General features: G+C 47.5%; 1 protein-coding gene across 1 annotated transcript in view; it reads left to right on the forward strand.

Moving 5' to 3' along the window:
* The window catches only part of LOC143941264 (uncharacterized), a 221,326-nt gene that overhangs the window by 167,956 nt on the left and 36,007 nt on the right, over positions 1-17,363 (forward strand). The gene's annotated exons all lie outside the window — the stretch shown is intronic.

Genomic DNA, 17,363 nt, shown 5'->3' on the forward strand with positions numbered 1-17,363 from the left:
CTGTTACGATAGGGACAGGTTCCTGTGTGGAGTAGGGAGAGATAAACCACTAGCTATTTGGTACACAAAAGTTCTTTTCAGGACTGGTATAGGTGTTAGGTGTTGATAGTAGGTTTGCTGTGCTGCTGATTCTTGCAGCAGCCTGAGTGTCTTTTGTTAGTTTAGAGAAAGGGAAAGGACGGTGTATGCTACAGGGACAGCCAGATTAGTCTTTCATCATCATCATCATCATCATCATCATTAGCTGTTACTATCAAGGTCCACAAAAGAGCTGTTCCAGTAACCACTAATCGTTCTCTTTTTTTGCCAATTTGTATAGGGACAGGAAGGAAGCAGTGTTGTCAGGCAGTGAGGGTAATTTTAAAGACTTGCTGTTATTATTAGTTCCACAAAGGTTCTTTTCAGGACTGGTATCAGTGGTACAGTAATAGGCTTGTACATGTATAATATTCTTTCTTCCAAATATAGAAAGGATATTATACTTGACTGCTGCCCTTCTGCTGCAGTCTGCTAAACATTCACAACTCACTTGTTCCACAAAAGTTCTTATAAGGACTGGTAACTTGGTATAGGGTGCTACGGTACATAGGCTTGAGTGCGGTACAGTCTGCTGTTCTGTAAGGACCGCTATCGGTCCACAATAGATAGGGTTGACGTGCACCACTGCTGACCGCTGCCCTATACTGCAGCAGTCCTTCAGCGGTATAGGGACTGACGTACAGTCTGCTAATCACTAACACACAACCTGCTTGTTCCACAAAAGTTCTTATAAGGACTGGTAACTTGGTATAGGGTGCTACGGTACATAGGCTTGAGTGCGGTACAGTCTGCTGTTCTGTAAGGACCGCTATCGGTCCACAATAGATAGGGTTGACGTGCACCACTGCTGACCGCTGCCCTATACTGCAGCAGTCCTTCAGCGGTATAGGGACTGACGTACAGTCTGCTAAACACTAATACACAACCTGCTTGGTCCACAAAAGTTCTTATAAGGACTGGTAACTTGGTATAGGGTGCTACGGTACATAGGCTTGAGTGCGGTACAGTCTGCTGTTCTGTAAGGACCGCTATCGGTCCACAATAGATAGGGTTGACGTGCACCACTGCTGACCGCTGCCCTATACTGCAGCAGTCCTTCAGCGGTATAGGGACTGACGTACAGTCTGCTAAACACTAATACACAACCTGCTTGGTCCACAAAAGTTCTTATAAGGACTGGTAACTTGGTATAGGGTGCTACGGTACATAGGCTTGAGTGCGGTACAGTCTGCTGTTCTGTAAGGACCGCTATCGGTCCACAATAGATAGGGTTGACGTGCACCACTGCTGACCGCTCACCTATACTGCAGCAGTCCTTCAGCGGTATAGGGACTGACGTACAGTCTGCTAATCACTAACACACAACCTGCTTGTTCCACAAAAGTTCTTATAAGGACTGGTAACTTGGTATAGGGTGCTACGGTACATAGGCTTGAGTGCGGTACAGTCTGCTGTTCTGTAAGGACCGCTATCGGTCCACAATAGATAGGGTTGACGTGCACCACTGCTGACCGCTGCCCTATACTGCAGCAGTCCTTCAGCGGTATAGGGACTGACGTACAGTCTGCTAATCACTAACACACAACCTGCTTGTTCCACAAAAGTTCTTATAAGGACTGGTAACTTGGTATAGGGTGCTACGGTACATAGGCTTGAGTGCGGTACAGTCTGCTGTTCTGTAAGGACCGCTATCGGTCCACAATAGATAGGGTTGACGTGCACCACTGCTGACCGCTGCCCTATACTGCAGCAGTCCTTCAGCGGTATAGGGACTGACGTACAGTCTGCTAAACACTAATACACAACCTGCTTGGTCCACAAAAGTTCTTATAAGGACTGGTAACTTGGTATAGGGTGCTACGGTACATAGGCTTGAGTGCGGTACAGTCTGCTGTTCTGTAAGGACCGCTATAGGTCCACAATAGATAGGGTTGACGTGCACCACTGCTGACCGCTCACCTATACTGCAGCAGTCCTTCAGCGGTATAGGGACTAAGAGTTTTGTCACAGGGTCATTTAAAAAATGACATGCAGAGGAAGAGGCAGGCCCTTCCGCAGGGGTGGTAGGGGTAGGGCAGGAGCAACAGGCTTGAGCCAAAGTGGGAAGTTGCAGAAGGTGCGTTCAATTACTTTAAAGGATGCACCAGACTTGGTTGAGTGGCTCGCTCAGCCTTACTCTTCTGCACCCTCCTCATCCTCTCGATCTGCACCCTCTTCTTCACTCTCTGCTATGTGCACCCCCAAAGACACTACCACCAACAACACGACCACCACCACCACCACCACATACCTTCCGCTTGAGTCACTGGAATTATTTTCCGATCCATATCAAGAGGACATTTCTGATGCGCAGCCACTCTTGGTATTGGATCAGGAAGAGGAGGTAGCAACAAGCGCTACTCAGCAGTCTGACGCCAGTACCCAGATCAGCCCAAGGAGGAGGTTGGTCCCCGGTGTTGCTGCCTACTCCGAGATCTCTACTTATAGCGGTGGGGAAGGTGACGTTGATGATGACGTGTCTAGTGATGTCACGTGGGTGCCCACAAGAGAGGAAGAGGAGGGGAGTTCAGAGGGAGATATGGACCAGCAGATAGGGAGGAGAAGCAGCAATGACTTACATTGCACAGCAGGGACAAAGCAGACTGCAAATGTATCAGGAGCGAGTCATCGACCATGTACGGTCACATCTGGCGCTCCCAGGACACCGGCACATGGCTCCGCAGTGTGGGCTTTTTTTAACGTGTCCGCTGCTGACAATAGCGTTGCCATCTGCAATCTTTGCAGTCAACGCGTTAGTCGCGGTAAGCCCAATACTCACCTAGGGACGACCACCTTAAGAAGGCACATGAGCAGCCATCACCGAGCCCAGTGGGAGCAACGGAACACACAAAGCCACACTGCAGGCTCTCACCGTCCAGCCTCGTCTTCTACTTCTCCTTCTCCTCTCTCCTCACAATTGTCCTCCACTCCACCTTCCATCACGCCAAGCTCACATTTTTCTGCAAAAAGGCAGGCTTCCGTGGGCCTAATGTTTGAGCGTAAAAAAATGATGATGCCGGATAACCCTCTTGCCCAACGGTTGGCGGCTGGCTTGTCAGAACTCATAGCCCGCCAACTACTGCCATATAAACTGGTGGACTCGGAGGCCTTTCGCAAATTTGTGGCCATTGGAACACCACAATGGAAGGTCCCAGGAAGGAAGTATTTCTCAGAGAAGGGCATCCCAGAGCTATATGGCCATGTTCAGCGGCAAGTGAATGTATCTCTGGCACACAGTGTCGGTGCCAAGATACATCTGACCACAGACACGTGGTCTAGCAAACACGGGCAGGGAAGGTATATCAGTTTTACTGCCCACTGGGTGAACCTTCTGACGGCCGTCAAGCATGTAACCCGTGGCACCCGTGTAGATTTGGTTTTACCGCCACGGATTGCATGCAGGCCTGACTCTTCTTCTCCTCCTCCTACTCCATCCTCCTCCCTCTCCTCCTCAGCTGCCTCCTCCTTTTCCGCTGCTAGCGTCTCTTCCACTGCACCGCCCAAGCTCCCCAGAACCTATTCCACATGCCAGGTGAGACGTTGCCATGCCGTGCTGCGTCTGTTGTGCCTGGAAGCAAAGAGCCACACTGGCCCGGCACTCCTTTCAGCTTTGCGTTCACAGGCAGATGAGTGGCTAACACCGCTCAATTTGACAGTTGGTAAAGTGGTGTGTGACAACGGTGCCAATCTGCTTAGCGCATTGAAACAGGGCAAAATCACGCACGTGCCGTGCATGGCACACGTCTTAAACTTGGTCGTGCAGCGATTCCTTGTCAAATACCCTGGGGTCCAGGACATCTTGCGGCAGGCAAGGAAAATCTCGGCCCATTTCAGAAGATCTTACACGGCCATGGCTCGCCTTGCTGACATTCAGCGGCGACACCATCTGCCGGTCAGACGTCTTATTTGCGATTGCCCGACGCGATGGAACTCAACCTTCTATATGCTTGATAGGCTGCTCCAGCAGAAACGTGCAGTTAACGTCTACCTGTATGAACTCTGCGAAAGAAACGGTTCTGGGGAGCTGGGTTTTTTTTCACCGCGCCAGTGGCTGCTCATGCGCGACACATGCAGACTTCTGCGGCCATTTGAGGAGATCACCAAACTGGTCAGTCGCAGCCATGGCGCCATCAGTGACATGGTACCTTATGCCTTCTTTCTGGAGCGTGCATTGCGTCGTGTCATTGATCAGGCTGTGGAGGAGCAGGAGCGGGAAGATGAGGAAGTCGCAATGCTGGATGAATTCCCAGGGGGGGGCTACTCTATCTGAGACAAGTCAACAACAGGAGTCTGATGAGGAGTCAGAGGAGGATGGTGCCGGGGCGGATGAGCAGGAGCAAGAAGAGCATGCTTTAAACCTTTCTGGGATCCCTGTTGTGCGTGGATGGGGAGAGGAGAATGAAGAGGACGACATTATCCTGGATGATGAGCAGGAGCCAGGCCACCACACCGCTTCCACTTTAGTGCAAATGGGGGCCTTCATGCTCCAGTGTTTTAATAGGGACCCCCGTATAAAAAGCATGAGGGTCAAGGACCAGTACTGGGTGGCAACGTACTTAGACCCCCGGTACAAACACAAAATGGCGGAAATGTTACCGCCGTCGCAGAGGGCTGTCAGAATGCAGCACTTCCAGGCCTTGCTTCGAGAAATGCTGCATTCTGCTTTTGCGTGCGCTGGCAGAGGAGCAATTCCCACTCCCAGAGAAGGATTTGCGGGTACCAATCCAACAGCGCCTGCAAGAAGAGGCCGGTTTGAAGATGTGTTGGTGACTTCGGATATGAGGTCATTCTTTCAGCCGACCCATCGACAGGTGTCATCCGGATCCAGCATCAGGGAACGCCTAGACCGTCAGGTGTCCGACTACATTGGGTTAACGGCCGATGTGGACGCTCTGAGGAGTGATGAACCCCTAGACTACTGGGTGGGCAGGCTTGACCTCTGGCCAGAGCTTGCCCAATTTGCAATCGAACTGTTGGCTTGCCCCTCATCCAGTGTCCTGTCCGAAAGGACGTTCAGCGCAGCAGGGGGGATTGTGACCGATAAGCGTACTCGCCTAGCTCACCACAGTGTTAACTACCTCACATTTCTAAAAATGAATGAGGCATGGATCTCGGAGGAATTCAACACATGTGACCAGTAGACCATGTATATGTCTATAAACTATTTTTTTAATCAAGCACACAGACCTTCTTAATTCATTTGGCTCACTTCCTTGACCCAAAAAAGCACACCGTACTATATGCCCCTACCCTCCTCTTTGAAGAGGTTGAGCGGTGTCATATTTCTACTGGGGCTGCTTATGATATCCCTGTGCTGTGCTGACTTCCTCCTGGGGGTTCTTATTATGAAGGGATCACACTATCCCTGTGCTGTGCTGACTTCCTCCTGGGGGTTCTTATTATGAGGGGATCACACCATCCCTGTGCTGTGCTGACTTCCTCCTGGGGCTGCTTACGGTGCTGCTGTCAGTGCTGTATGTCACGGTGCTGCTGTCAGCGCTGTATGTCACGGTGCTGCTGTCAGCGCTGTATGTCACGGTGCTGCTGTCAGCGCTGTATGTCACGGTGCTGCTGTCAGCGCTGTATGTCACGGTGCTGCTGTCAGCGCTGTATGTCACGGTGCTGCTGTCAGCGCTGTATGTCACGGTGCTGCTGTCAGCGCTGTATGTCACGGTGCTGCTGTCAGCGCTGTATGTCACGGTGCTGCTGTCAGCGCTGTATGTCACGGTGCTGCTGTCAGCGCTGTATGTCACGGTGCTGCTGTCAGCGCTGTATGTCACGGTGCTGCTGTCAGCGCTGTATGTCACGGTGCTGCTGTCAGTGCTCTGTATTACGGTGCTGCTGTCAGATGCCTCTATCACGGTGCATGTGTCATTCCGGTATGTCACGCTGCTGGTGATCATCTCCTGCACCCTCTTCTTTGCCTACCCTGGTCCCTGACCTTCCCTCTCCTCCATTGCCTTCATTAGCTCCATAGTCCTGAATTGTTAGAACAATTTCCCAAATAAAATAAAAATGCTTGTAGTTATCGATCCCAAATTCACCTCATACATGTATTATGTCATTGTCCAGATGGTGGGACTACGTTTTACCCCCTAATAATTACCACGTGGCCGCAAATTCGACATGAAGGTTTGCAAAGTTCGCCTCCCATTGAAGTCAATGGGGCCCGCGGCGAACGTTCTGTTTCGCGAACGTTTGGGTCCGTTCGCATTTCGCGTTCGCGAAACGTCCCGTCGGAAGTTCGTCCATCACTAATTGCAGCTTCCCAATCCCAATGTAGTGGCTGCATTCATTTTCTTTTAGGCCCTTTTCCTTTATTTTCACCTGGTGCTTCGGCCACTAAGGGTGTCTTAGCGTGTCTCTCTCTATTCTGCATGGAGGGGCAACAGGGACAGGTTTGGACCGCAGCATTGTCCATATGGAAAGAGGGCAGTGTTAGATGAACTCAGGGCTGGAACAAGGGGTGGGCAGGAAAGGAGGCTGTCCTGGGCACTGTGGTATCGTGTTGGGGGGGGCCACAAGGAGATTAGGGGGGGGGGGTTGTGTTGAGAAGTGGCATTTGGGAGGCAGAAGGGGGAAAGAATTATTCTAGCAAATTTGGAGAGGTGTGCTAGGAGTGGTGATTTGGGGGGGGGGGATTTGTGTAAGGAGGGGAAATTTTTTTGGGGGTGGTGGAGTTTTTTTTTGGGGGGGGGGGGGTGGAATTTGGCCTTCAAGGCCTGTACACACCATCCGAAAATCGGATGGAAAAATTTGTATGACAAGCTGTAGATTTTCGGATCATTAGTACGGAGTGCTTTCGAGCCCCCCCAACAGCAGGTGTCCCCATCAGAGCCCCCCCACAGCAGGTGTCCCCATCAGAGCCCCCCCCCACAGCAGGTGTCCCCATCAGAGCCCCCCCACAGTAGGTGTCCCCATCAGAGCCCCCAACAGCAGGTTTCCCCATCAGAGCCCCCCAACAGCAGGTGTCCCCATGAGAGCCCTCCACAGCAGGTGTCCCCATGAGAGTCCCCCCAACAGTAGGTGTCCCCATCAGAGCCCCCCCCCCACAGCAGGTGTCCCCATCAGAGCTCCCCCCCAACAGCAGGTGTCCCCATGGGAGCCCTCCACAGCAGGTGTCCCCATGAGAGTCCCCCCAACAGCAGGTGTCCCCATCAGAGTTCCCCCCACGGCAGGTGTCCCCATAGATCAGTAGAGCTGTATCTGTCCAATAAGTCCCTGTAGCTCGGGCATGGTGGGAGAAGAAGCACGTTACAGGGGGCAGGACCTACGTGACATCTTTGGTTGCTAGGAGGGCGGGGCTCAGAGGGCATTTCTGGGAGTGCAGGGGATGATTGGTAGCAGCTTCGGCCAACCAGAAGCCTCTCATCAGCCGCCTATGTGAGAGGAGCCTGCACACACAGAGGGGGCAGGGAAGACAAGGGACTGGTACAGTACGGCGCATCCACTTCATGCGCACCGGACTGGAGGATTAGTGGAGTTCAGGACAGGAACTTGTTCCGGTACTGGGCTCTGCTGTGGGATTCAGCATGGATTCGCGGGACAGCGGGATTTGCTTGCAGTTCCAGGAAAGTCCCGGCGAATCTGTGACAGTTGGGAGGTATGCATATAGAGTAAATACTTTATACAATAGGTACTTACTTCTTATATATAAGATACTTATAGAATAGATGCTTTTAGATTTGATAGTTTAGCACATGTCTACAGTAACTTTACTTAACAGAAAGCATTGGGTGACCACATTTCTCTATATTAGGCTGGGTTCACACATGCTGCGGCCGTGGCTCACACCAGGGGTCCAGTGCGTCCCTTTTCACGGATTCAGGTGAGAATCTGGTCTGAATTTCTACCTGAATCCGGACCTGATTTGGAGCCAAAGACACACAGGACCCTTTCCTAATGCAGACCGCAGCCAGAGGTGTGTGAACCAGCTCCAAAGGGAGCCGGTCATGCTCTCCTGTCATGTGAATTGGATACGGGGGAAACCAGCATCCAAGTTGCAAAAGTATGAACCCAGTCTTAAGCCTCCTACACACGATCGGATTTTCGGCAGGGAATTGAGTGATGACAGACTGTTGGCCTAAAATCCAACCGTTAGTACGCTCCATGCGGCCAACTTTCCGCCAACAAATGTTGGATGGCAGGCTAGTAAATTTTTGGCGGTTGTCAGATTTGTCTATAGTCTGTACACAAGTCAGTCACACAAAAGTACAAAGTATACACATGCTCGGAATCGATGCTCACCAAACACGACAGAAGGTGCCCAAAGGGTGGTGCTCAAGAGCTGAAATTCCACGTAGCACGTCACTACGTTTGTGTTTGTTGGCCCACAATTGTGTACCGCTTGTATGCAAGACAAGTTAACGGCACAAGCCCTTCGGACAAAAGTCTGGCACGTTGTCTGCCAACAATTCGATTGTGTGTATGAGGCTTTAAAGGGTATGATGACTTGACACCTCTGTGCTTAGCTGGATAAATGGGGATTCTGTATTTATTGACTGAGACTGTTCAGAGGATTATAGGGCCGGAGTGAAACACATAATCTTGCCATGCCTGCATAGAGGTCGCATGATGTCTTAGTAGGTTTGATATGGTATGATGTAGGGTTGCCAGCTCATCCCTTTAAAACGGAACACATATTAATTACACAGGTTCCGAGGCTGATTAAGGTGGTAATTAAACTCACTTGGTGCCTTATCTGCATAAATTAGCCTCAGAACCTGTGTTCGGGTTTAAAGGGATGAGGTGGCAACTCTAGTCTTAAGCCCCATACACACTATCAGATTATCTGCTGGCTTTTTCCTTCAGATTTACCAAAACCATATAATATGATGACAAACCTTAGGAGTTTCAATGTGTATGCAATCAGGCAGGCCCTTCTACTACATGGTTTTGGTAAATCTGAAGGAAAAACTCAGCAGATAATCTGATAGTGTGTATGGGACTTTATGATGTATCTTGATGGATTTTTATCTTCAATAAAGTAATCATCACTGCTTCATACCTGGGCGTACGGTCAACCTTTCTTGAACCATTGGCTCTTATTCAGGCTACGGGCTGGACCTGCACCACAAGGTTGAAGGGAGCAATCATTCCCACCTGGAGTCACACAGATATGAATGATATTAATTGGAAATCATGGGGTACGACCAGGGCCGTCTTTAATATTGATTGGACCCTGGGCAAAAATTATCTTGGCCCCCCCCATGCAATTTTGCTCTCCATCTGCTCTGAGACATACAATAAATAGCAGCTAGACTTAAAATCAGTTTACTGTATCAGATCAGGCAGCAACTGCGATTGGTTGCCAGTGGTTACAGCATATCATTACTGCTTGAGGTTACAGCACACACCACGGCTCACTGTTTAGTTGCTAGAGGTTACAGCAAACGATTTCTGCTTGTTAATTGGTTGCTAGAGATTACTGTTAAGTAATACTGCTCACTGATTGGTTGCTAGAGGTTACATCACATCATCTCCTCACTGCAGGGGAGCATGATACACATATGAATGCCACCTTTATTTACATATCAATGCTGCCAGCCACATCTATTTACTTAGTAATGCCACCACTATTTACATATGAATGCCGGTTATTTACATATGAACACAGGGTCAGCAGGTGAGTCATTTGTACACAACAATAAGGCAGAGCTGGGCAGCATTAGTACCATCACTTCACACTGAGATATCAGGATACAGCACAGGACTAAAACTTCAAGGGACAAGGGAATTTACACTGAGATAGTTGGCAAGTATGAGGCAGCTGCTTTGGGCCCCACAACAATGACAGGGCCCAGGGCAGCTGCCCCTTTTGCCCTGCCTTAAAGACGGCCCTGGGTACGACTTGTCATGCGACTTTGCAATCCCAAGTCACAAGAACAAGTCGCACAAGTGTGAAAGGGGCCTTATAGAGATCACTTTAAAATATTTCCCTGCTATACAGTAGTTGCATTATGTGTTTCATTTTAGGTGGAAAAAAATTAGTGTATAACAACATAATAACAACCAGCGCTCGCTACTATGAGAACACTGCAGAACTGACCCAAAATACCATCACCTATGGCAATTCCATATTCTCGGTAAGGCACAGTTTATTTTTTTTCGAATTTCCAAATGTCTTAGTAAATGCATTTTAGTTTATTTAGTGGAAGTTTCACATTTTTAATCAATGTTAAAAAAAGAAACTATTGTATATGCCATGCATATTCAGGATGGTATACATTTTCCTTGGTTGGGTGCCGAGGACAAATGCATATGAACTGAATTCAAGGCAAACTGAATACACAGTTGATGTATATAGACAGTAAATGTTTCGCCTGCCAAAAGATTTGTAATTCTTCTCAACTGATCTTGAGCTACATCCACCCCTGCTAGACAGAACAGCCAAGTGCTACACACCCATAGACTTATCTGCAGACTACTCTGCAGTTTAGCAATGCAGCCTGGTCTAAGACCCACCTCAGCCTGTGATTGGACAATGAATGAGCAGCTGCACACTGATAAGGTCATCACTTTGCTCTCTCCTCCTCCTGGGAAGCTCACATTGTTAATGCCCCGTACACACATTCCGATTATCGGACCACAAAAGTCGCTTTTGGACAGATCGTTCGATAATCTGATTGTTAGTATGCAGCTTTCGACAGCCGATCACGACAGTCCATCCAACCAAATCCGAAGGGACAAACAGGAAAACTTTGGTCGGATGACAGCCCATCGACAATCGTGTAGTCAGTACAGTATGCGTCCGATAAAAGTTGTTCGACAAACACCATGCATGATCGGAAACACGAAAGTAAACCAGAAGGACACACAGGTCACACGTATTTGACATCATTTAAAATACATAGCTACGCACAACGGAAGATTTTTCCAGAATCGTACAACAAAAATCTTACACACATTTTGCACTGTTGTATTCGATCTTAGTTGTATGCAACAAAATGTGAACGATCTGTCTTACGATAATCGGAACATGTGTACGGGGCATAAGCCTCATACGCACGATCAGACTTTGTACAAACTTTCCCATGGACATTTGTACAAAGGGCGTTGGCCGTAAGTTTACATTGCATACACACGATCTGACTTTTTAGGCAACAAACACGAACGTAGTGACGTTTCAACGTACTGAGACACTTACAACCTAAGGCTGCATTCACACTTCAGCGTTTTGAATCGCTGGAAAATTTGCCATGATTCAGCCTTCAATTTGAAAGCGCTGATATTATTATTATTATTATTATTCAGGATTTATATAGCGCCAGCAGTTTATGCAGCGCTTTACAATATAAAAAGGATAAAATACAGTTACAATACAATAAAATACAAGAGGATTAAGAGGGCCCTGCTCAGAAGAGTTTACAATCTAATAGGGTGGGGCAGGTGGTACAAAAGGGTATAACTGTCGGGAATGAGCTGATGGAAGTGGTAGGAGATTAGCTGGAGACGTGATAGGCTTCCCTAAATAGATGAGTTTTCAGGGATCGCCTGAATGTAGCAAGAGTAGGGGATAGCCGAACTAGTGGAGGTAGCGAGTTCCAGAGGATGGGAGAGGCTCTGGAGAAATCCTGGAGACGAGCATGGGAGGAGGAGACGAGAGAGATTGAGAGTAGGAGGTCTTGATATGTGAATGACAAATCGTGGGACTCGCATATGGGATTCCATTCATTTGAATGACATCTTAAATCGCGGTGCTGGTCTTCTGCGATTGCCTCGCGGCATCGCCGGAAGAACGTCGCCCAAAAGTAGCTCCTGAACTTTTTTGTGCGTCATGCTTCCTGTGGGTTCCCGCGATTGCAGCGCAAATTATCATGAGGCAATCGTGGCAGACCCACACCGCAATTTAGAGCATCATTCAAATGAATGGCATCCCACATGCGATGTGTCATTCACACATTGGCGCTTTCAAATCGTGGTAAACCTGCACGCGATTCAAAACACTAAAGTGTGAATGCAGCCTTAAGCCCCATACACACTATCAGATTTTCTGCTGATTTTTTTTTCCTTCAGATTTACCAAAACCATATAATAAGAGGTCAAACCTTAGGAGTTTCAGTTTGTATGCAATCAGGCAGGCCCTTATACAACATGGTTTTGGTAAATCTGAAGGAATAAATCGGCAGAAAATCTGATAGTGTGTATGGGGCTTTAGTGGCCTGCCTCTCCATCCTCCCAGAATGCAGCTGTGCAGGGAATTATAAGAGGCTGATATCAGAGGACAGATTCAGGTACCACTTATACCGCAATTATTTTTAATCAAATAGTGACTGCAAGGCAGAAAGTTTAAAAAAAGTCAGTGCCATGTACCCCTGGGAAGCAGCCATCTGAATGGAAGCCACTCAATGCATCCTTGTATATATCTGCACCCCGGTTCACACACCTCCCGGCTGGCTGGTGCCAGCGCGTGACATCACCGGGCCCATCTCTCCACACTGGGCATGCGTGGAGTACGCTCACACGTGTAACCATATGTCGAGGCGGCCAAAATATGGGCCGTCATCCAGGTGGGAGTGAACAAGGCTCTCTATCGAGGCAGATACTCCCCTCCCTGGAGAGGCGCATGTCTTCCACTGGCGGAGGAAGAAACAACTCGGGCTGAACATATATCCACAGGAACTCACGGTGCAATATAGGACAAAAAGGCTAAAGATAAATTAAAACGTTTATTGTGCAATGGATGTGGCAACGATACATAGGCACTACAGGCATCAACCAGATAAAAACATATGTAAATTATATAACAAAACATAAGGATAAATAAATTCACTCCGCAATTAAACAACACAATAAACAATATGTCTTTTTATATAAATAAAGAGTTTATTAAAAGACAAATCACAATCTGCTGGCGCTGCCAGTTTGGTACAGCATAAAGGGGAAAGGGAAAAGCGGGAAACTGGGAGAAAAGGGGGGGGAGGGGAGAGGCACAAGAAGGAAAAGAGTACAAAAACGGCTTATATGTAGGCACTTCATTTAACCACTTGAGACCCGCGCTATAGCCGAATGACGGCTACAGTGCGGATCTCCTTTTCCGGGACTATGTCTACACGAGCAGCCTGCGCGCCCCCTGGGGGGCGCACGCGGCACGCTCTGTGATCGGCGAGTCTATGAGACTCGCCTGATCACCGATCAGAGCAAGGGGTCGATCCCGACCCCTTATCACGTGATCAGCTGTCAGCCAATGACAGCTGATCATGTGATATAACGGAGCCGGTAATCGGCTATTATTCCTCCTCGCGCTGACAGCGCGAGGAGAAAAAAAAAGAGCCGATCACCGGCGGCCGTGATCGGGACATCAGTCCCGATCACGGCCAGCCCTGCCAGTGCCCACCTGCCCCCTGCCAGTGCCCACCTGCCCCCTCATCAATAAAGATGAATAAAAAATAAGTGCCCCCCGTCAGTGCCACCCAGCGGTGCCCACAGTGCCACCCAGCAGTGCCCACAGTGCCACCCAGCAGTGCCCACAGTGCCACCCAGCAGTGCCACCCAGCAGTGCCCACAATCTGCCTCAACAAAGGTGCTGCACCCCAGTGCCACATATCCATGCCCTTCAGTGTCATCTACCAGTGCCCAGCAGTGCCACCTATCAGAGCCACCTATCAGTGCCACCTATCAGTGGCCATCAGTCCCATCTATCAGTGGTACCTATCAGTGCCCCTTAGTACCACCCATCTGTGCTACCCATCCGTGCCATCTTATCTGTGCCCATCTTTGCCCATCAGTGCCGCCTTATCTGTGCCCATCGGTGCCGCCTTATCTGTGCCTATTAGTGCCGCCTTAACTATGCCTATCAGTGCCCACCAGTGCAGCCTATCAGTGCCCACCAATGCAGCCTATCAGTGCCCACCAGTGCAGCCTATCAGTGCCGCCTCATCAGCGCACTTCAATGAAGGAGAAAAATGACCTGTTTGCAAAATTTTATAACAAACTATTAAACATGATTTTTTTTTGCATCTTTTTTTGTTTGTTTAGCAAAAAATAAAACTCCCAGCTGTAATTAAATACCACCAAAAGAAAGCTCTATTTGTGGGAAAAAAATGATAAAAATTTAATTTGGGTACAGTGTTGTATGCCCGCGCAATTGTCCTTCAAAGTGCATCAGCGCTGAAAGCTGAAAATTGGTCTGGGACTGAGGGGGGTTTAAGTGCCCAGTAAGCAAGTGGTTAAACCTGGGGGGACATTGGCATTGCTTCGCTCAATCCATACGGTCTCCGGTTTCATGTTGGAGGAGATCTCCCCCTGCAGGTATTCTGGAATCACCTCTAGAACTATAAATGTAACCACCTCGGATTTAACCTATGATGCAGGCCTATATGGCGACCCACAGTGGTGAGTTTTCCATTGGAGAAGTAATAATATACAGTGCTTTGCAAAAGTATTCACCCCCCTTGGCTTTTTACTTATTTTGCTACATTTCAGGCTTTAGTTCAATGTTTTTTTTAATCTGAATTATATGTGATGGATCAGAACATAATAGTCTAAGTTGGTGAAGTAAAATTAGAAAAATATATACATAAAACTATTTTTCAAAAATAAAAACTGATAATTGGCATCTGCGTATGGATTCACCCCCTTTGTTATGAAGCCCATAAAAAGCTCTGGTGCAACCACTTATCTTCACATAGTAAGTGAAATGATGTCCACCTGTGTGCAATCTAAGTGTCACACGATCTGTCATTACATATACACACCCTTTTGAAAGGCCCCAGAGGCTGCAACACCTAAGCAAGAGGCACCACTAACCAAACACTGCCATGTAGACCAAGGAACTCTCCAAACAAGTAAGGAACAATGATGTTAAGAAGTAGAAGTCAGGGTTAGATTATAAAAAAAATATCCAAATCTTTGATAATTCTTAGGACAGTGATGGTGAACCTTGGCACCCCAGATGTTTTGGAACTACGTTTCCCATGATGCTCAACTACACTGAAGAGTACATGAGCATCATGGGAAATGTAGTTCCAAAACATCTGGGGTGCCGAGGTTCCCCATCACTGTCTTAGGATCACCATAAATCTATCATAACCAAATGGAAAGAACATGGCACAACAGCAAACCCGCCAAGAGATAGCCGCACACCAAAACTCATGGATCGGGCAAGGAGGGCATTCATCAGAGAGGCAGTACAGAGACCTAAGGTAACCCTGGAGGAGATGCAGAGTTCCACAGCAGAGACTGGAATATCTGTACATAGGATCACAATAAGCCGTACGCTTCATAGTTGGGCTTTATGGCACAGTGGCCAGAAGAAAGCCATTACTTTCAGCAAAAAACAAAATGGCACATTCTGAGTTTGCAAAAAAGGCATGAAGGAAGGTGCTCTGGTCTGATGAGACTAAAATTGAACTTTTTGGCCATCAAAAAAAACACTATGTCTGGCGCAAACCCAACACATCACATCACCCAAAGAACACCACACAGTGAAACATGGTGGTGACAGCATCATGCTGTGGGGATGTTTTTCAGCAGTCGGGACTGGGAAACTGGTCAGAGTTGAGGGAAAGATGGATGGTGCTAAATACAGGGATATTCTTGCGCAAAACCTGTACCACTCTGTGTGTGATTTGAGGCTAGGACGGAGGTTCACCTTCCAGCAGGACAATGACCCCAAACACACTGCTAAAGCAACACTTGAGTGGTTTAAGGGGAAACATGAAAATGTGTTGGAATGGCCTAGTCAAAGCCCAGACCTCAATCCAATAGAAAATCTGTGGTCAGACTTAAAGACTGCTGTTCACAAGTACAAACCTTCCAAATTGAATGAGCTGGAGCAGTTTTGCAAGGAGAAATGGGCAAAAATTCCAGTGGTAAGATGTGGCAAGCTCATAGTGAGTTATCCAAAGCGACTTGGAGCTATGATAGCTGCAAAAGGTGGCTCTACAAAGTATTGACTTTATGGTGGTGAATAGTTATGCACATTGACTTTTTCTGTTATTTTGTCCTATTTGTTGTTTGCTTCTCAATAAAAAAAAAAAACATTTTCAAAGTTGTGGGCATGTTCTGTAAATTAAATGATGCAAATCCTCAAACAATCCATGTTAATTCCAGGTTGTGAGGCAACAAAACATGAAAAATGCCAAGGGGGTGAATACTTTTGCAAGGCACTGTAGGTGGTCCCCTATTCTCTGCCGGAGCTCTCTGATGGTCTTGCTCACGTAAAAAATGCGTTACATGCGTACACCATCAAGTAGATAACTCCTCTCGTACCACAGCTGGCATGTGTGGGAGAGGAGAAAAGTTCTTCATTTGGTAGTATAAATGTTGTAGTCTCTTGGAGCCAAGGGCATCATGCAAAATGGCCCCCCGCGACTCCGCCCAATAGTGGCTGCTGGTAAGCCTATCTCCAAGTGAGGTTGCCCTATGAAATACCAGTTCCGGAGGGTGGGTCTGACGTACTTCCTTAGGGCATGGTGATCTGTTACTAGATGCCAGTGATGTGATAGTAAGGTACGTGAATGATTATGATGGGCAGAGAACTTAGTGATCACTTTAATGGTCTTGGGTTGCTTTGTACGGGGGGCGTATAGGAGGGGGCCGTAGGATAGGAAGTGGACTGAAACAAAAATGAATTTTTCTAGGAAATATTTTTTTTTTATAATAAAAAATTTAATGAATATAAAACTCAACAAAATGCCATATAAAATGAAAATCCAGAAACCAACTAAAACTATTATTATTGCTTGTGGCTAGAAAGTCCATTTGATTCACAGTATGTAGATTTCATATCACTTTTAGAAAAGTCATCAACATGTTTCTCAATAAAATTAGCATCTTTTTACATAATTCTGTGCTATGCAACCTTGTATCTTGCTTGGAGAAATTAAACTGACACAACTTCAATTTCTTTTTACAGTATCCAAATACACTTAGCTTGGGAGTGGTAATCCTAAAGCCATTTGGCCTCTTGGGACCATATTATAATCTAAATGCACATGAAATGGCCTATGTACTCAAAGGTTGTGCAAAGGTACGTAAATACAGTGGATAAAAAAAGCTTGGGTAGTCTACAGTTCACGTTAAAGACAGGGGTTCAGTTTGTACATATTTGCAAATACATGCGTAAGCAGCAGCAGCCATGTCACGGCACCCCCGTGCACTGCAGTACTTACTCTATAATGTGAAAGTATCCAAAGTTGAAGCACATATATAATAATGGATAGATTCAGGGCAGGTATGCCTGGAGGGTTGGTTGCCATTTGTTTGTATAGTTGGATCCTTAAGCATTCCCTACTCATCTGGAACCTTCCCCTACTGCTAATACTGTCCCTGACAGATGGCTG

The sequence above is a fragment of the Lithobates pipiens genome, unplaced genomic scaffold, assembly GCF_037356315.1.
Source record: "Lithobates pipiens isolate NorthernLeopardFrog02 unplaced genomic scaffold, aLitPip1_a1.2 Scaffold_3, whole genome shotgun sequence".
NCBI classification, from domain to species: Eukaryota; Metazoa; Chordata; class Amphibia; order Anura; family Ranidae; genus Lithobates; species Lithobates pipiens.